The sequence below is a fragment of the Cricetulus griseus genome, chromosome 4, assembly GCF_003668045.3.
Source record: "Cricetulus griseus strain 17A/GY chromosome 4, alternate assembly CriGri-PICRH-1.0, whole genome shotgun sequence".
In the NCBI taxonomy this organism is placed as follows: Eukaryota; Metazoa; Chordata; class Mammalia; order Rodentia; family Cricetidae; genus Cricetulus; species Cricetulus griseus.
The window spans coordinates 186,714,461-186,719,344 of NC_048597.1; positions in this window are offsets into that span (position 1 = coordinate 186,714,461).

Sequence of the window (4,884 nt, forward strand, 5' to 3'; positions counted from 1 at the left end):
TCCCTGTGCTTAAGAAATCTGTTTTTCAGGGGTAGCAAGTTGATTTTGCAAGCATTTTGCAGAGTCCAGGTTCATTGAATTTCTCCTGCTCTGCCACCCTATCCTCTCATCCCACACAAAGGAGCCTCCTGGCATGGCTAGGGCAAGACAGAGCAAGGCACTCTCCTCTCACACAGAGTTCGTAGAGTACAGGAAAAAACCCCAGTAATTTGTTTCCTTGGTCTGCCCTAACAGATGATCACAAAGTTGGTTGGCTTAAAACAGTAAAACCAGGGCTGGAGAGATGGCTTAGTGGTTAAGAACACTGGCTGCTCTTCTAGAAGCTGGGTTTCAATTCCCAGCACCCACATTGTGGCTCACAACCATCTGTGATCTCTATCCCAGGGGATCCTGTGCCCTCTTCTGGTCTCCTTGGGCACCAGACATGCACATAGAGGACAGACATACATGCCGGCCAAACACTCAAATTCATAAAATTAAAAACCGTAGAAATACACTCTCAGACTTCTGGAGACTTGAAGGTCTGAAATGAAGGGGAGTGCAGAGCCAATGCCTCCCACAGAGCCTCCCTCCCTTGTCTTCAGCTCTGGCTTGTGGTGGTGTAACACCTGTATGTTGTCAACATCCGTGCTTTCCTGTGCTCCTGTGCACGCCTGTTCCAGGCTTTATACCGCACTCTCTGTTGGCAAGAACAAGAACCCATTGCGCCAATCTAAACCCAACTTGTCCCCGTTTTAACTGATTATATCTGCAGAAACCTATCCCAAGCAAAGTCACATCCTCAGGTTCTGTGTAGACATGAATTTGTGTGTGCGGTTACAATTCAACCTGCTTGAGTCATTACGATAATCATATATAGTTTTTAAAAATTAATGTGAAATGGTTTGCCTCCCAAGTGCTGGAATTAAAGGTGTGTACCACCACTGCCTGGCTAAAATGAATGAAATGTAAAAAAAAAAAAAAGAAAGAAAAAATTAGTTTTAAGATTTTTATTTATGTGTATGTGTGTGGACGGGTATCTGAGGAGGCCAGAAGAGGGCATCAGATCCCCTGGAACTGCAGTTCCAGGTGGTTGTGCGATGCCTGGTGTGGGTGCTGGGACCTGAACGCAGGTCCTCTGCAGGAATAGCACATACTCTTGACCACAGAGACATCTTCCCAGCTCCTAATTTTGATCTTTAAAAGACTGCTTTACAGGAGCTGAAGGGTAGCTCTGTGATTAGAGTGCATCGTAGCTGTTTTTCTTTTTAAAAGAAAAACCCCGCATCACGGTCACAGTCCTTTCCCAACTTAAAATATAAGTTCTTGTGTGTATTTTGTGGCTCACTGAGTTGGAACCCCTGTACCTAACATTAGAACCCTTGTTTGCTTCCATCCTTCCCAAGACAACATGCGCCGGAGTGTGTCCCCACTACCAGCCGCCCCCGTCTCCAAGCCCATTTGTGATGCTGTGCTCACCTTTACCAGCCGCCCTGTTGGGGGCGCCATAGGGAGACTGCAAGGCTTAGACATCAAAGGAGAGACTTGCTCCTTCCTGTTTGCTCTTGGGGGGCTTCAGGGGGCTTCCTGTTGGCTTGGAGTTTCTGTCAGGGGTCCTGCAGTCCTTCCCCTCGGGAGAGGCAGTTCTTCCCACAGCACCCGAGTCTGGTGTGGCGTGTGATAGGAAAACCACCACCTTGTACCCCGGGAGTCGTCAGGACGGTGGACAGCTCTTCCCTCAGGTAGGAGGGATCTTTTAAAATGTCTGCCTTTGAAAAGACTCCCGCTTTGCGATCCTCACAGGCTGACCACACATGAAGTTGTCCTGCCTCAGCCTCCAGAGCTCAGATTACAGACGTGCCAGGCCCCTCGGGGCCACTGTCCTGAGCTATTTGAAGTTTGTTTGTTTTGTGGGGGAGGGTATTTTGGTTGGGTTGGCTTTTGAGACAAAGTCTTATTCTGTAGCCTAGGGTGGCTTCGATCGCACAGCATTCCCGCTCCTGTCTCCCAAGTGCTGGGATTACAGGTGTGACCCACCATGCCTGGCTAAATATTTTAAATTCTACCTGTGTTTTCTCTCAGATCTGGAGTTGAAAGTTGTTCTCTGTATTTAGTTACCTTTCTGATTTTTTTTTTTTTTTTTTTTTGGTAACCTAACAACTTTAAGCTTACTTGTAACTTTGGTTTGTTTGTTTCTCCCGTCGTGACAGGGCTTCTCTGGATAGCTGGGATTACAAGCGTGTGCCGCTACCATCTCGCTGCCTAATTTTAACTTTAAATGTATTAGATTTTTATTTGTTTTTAAATTTTTATTTATGTGGGCAGTGTTTTTGCTATATGGCCCAGGCTGTCCTTGAATTTATGTTTGTTTGTTTTCATTTGTTTGTATTAAGCTCCTAATTGCTAGGATTATAGGCATGAGCCATCACCATGGTTTTTTATTTTTATTTTTTGAGACTGTTTTCACAATGTAACCTAGCTCCCAAACTTGGCCCTCCCTCTGCTTCACCTTCCTGAGTGCTGAGATTTTAGGTGTGCTACTATGTCTGGTTTGCTGACACATTTTTAGAAAGAAAACAACTTAGGAAACATTTATAGTATTTATTTTTTTCTGTAAGGATAAAATACTAGAAAATTGCCTTAAAGAATCTACCACAAGTCTGCTAAATTGATTTGTTAGGGCTCATATTAAGTATGCCCAGCTCTAAAAACCCAATGGAGCCTCTGGACCTCAGGTTTTTATTTATTTATTTTTATTTTTATGTTCATTGTTGTTTTGCCTGCATGCGTGTCTGTGTCAGATCTTGGAGTTACAGACAATTGTGAGCTGACATGTGGGTGCTGGGAATTGAACCCTGGTCCTGAGAAGAGCAGTCAGTGCTCTTAACCACTAGCCATTTCTCTAGCCCCCCCTTTTGTTTTTGTTTCTTTTTTGAGACAGTTTTGCTGTGTAACCCTGACTGTTCTGGAACTCGCTCTGTAGACCAGGTTGACCTCAAGCTCAGATCTGCCTGCCTCTGCCTCCTGAGTGCTGGGATTAAAGGCATTTGATACCTACCAGGCCCAATTTTTTAATTTTTAATTTTTATTTTTCTGAGACAGGGTTTCTCTGTATTGTTTTGGAGGTTATCCTGGAACTTGCTCTGAAGACCAGGCTGGCTTCGAACTCACAGAGATCTGCTTGCCTTTGCCCCCCCCCCCCAGTACTGGGATTAAAGGCATGTGCCTCCAACGCCCGGCTCCCCCTATTATTTTGAATAGCTGCATTTTGTAGTATAGTCCTCTTTTACACAAGGTATTTGTTCTTGGCTTTTAGGAGAGCCACTGAGGTGGCTCAGTGGGTATGACACTTGCTGCCATACCTGATAACCTGTTTGATTTTTGGAAACCACACAGTAGCAGAGAACTGACTCCTTCAAGTTGTCCTCTGACCTCCATATATATACACACAGATAAATGTGCTAAAATATTTAAAATCTACAGTATATTTCAGGGCTAGGATTGGGTTTTACTTTATCAGCAGGCTGACCTGTTAGACTGTTTACTATTTCAGGATGCCAGTCTTCACATGCCCAGGTAATTTGTGTAAGTGTGAAGCGGCGTCTGTCAATCATGGCAATAGCAGATAGCATGGCTTTCCGGAGTTGATAAGGCATATAGAGGAACCGATGCAAAGGCTCCAAATTTGAAAGCAATTCTGAACAGTGATTCTATGGACAGAATTTAAAGTCAGGTGGCCTCTTTGCCCTGTGTCTCCTTTATGTCTTTATTGGACAAGTTGACAGTCACTTGCAAGCTGGTCATTGTGGTGAATCCTGTGAGTGTGGAGGATTCAGCTTCCACTTTAAGTATTCTGAGACTGTAGGAAGCCATTTAGGATCCTGGAGAATAAAGAGAATGGGAAAAAATATAGACAAGGGAGAAAGTGCTTCTTGGGTGACTGTTGGGTATCTTTGCTGCATGATAAATTATCCCAGTGCACAACAGCTTAGAACAACAAGCAATTTCTCGATCAGATTTTTGGGATGAGGGATGAGATGGCTTAGCTCCGAGGTTCTGATTCAGGCACTCTGACAGGGCTGCACTCTTTGAAGGCCAGTCTGCATGCAGCTCAGGAATCTGTTTCCAAGCAGGCTCATACACCTCCTGTTTCTCCTCACATGGGTGGGAGTCCCCATAGGGAGTGGGCATCTTCATATCAAAGCAGCTGCTTCCCTCACAGTGAGTGACCCAAGAAAGACAAGCAAGACAGAAACACACACACACACACACACACACACACACACACACAGCATTATTCACAGTCCAACTTTAGAACTGAGGCTATAGCTCGTTGATCCCACAGATCAGCTGTGACATGATGGAGAAGATGAAAGAAAGGGTCACAATCAGTGGAGTCACTGTTTTGGAGACAGGGACTCATGTAGTCCAGGCTAGCCCCAAATGTTGGGATTACTGGTGTGCACCGCTCTGCCCAGCTCTCTGGGAACTGTTCTCAAAGTAGTTACCCTGGTGACTTCACCTCCTTCCTTCTCTGACTACATTCTAGTGATGCTGCTGAAGGCCAGGCGTGGAGATTTGGTCTGTGAATACTGGAAATGTGTTGAGGAACTACATAGAGAGGCTGGGGAAGCAGTTGCTCTTGCAGAGGACTCAAGTTCAGTTCCCAACACCCATGCCAGGCAGCTCATAGCCATCTATAACTCCAGCTCCAGGAGACCTGACTTCCTCTTTGCCTCCACTGGGCACCTGCACTCGTGTGTGTGTGTGTGTGTGTGTGTGTGTGTGTGTGTGTGTGTGTATCCCCCACCCATGCACATAATTAAAAACAAAAATTTAAAAATAATGTGAGTTAGAACAAATAATAATGTCTGTTCCCTCCACACTGAAGATTATAGTGGGAAC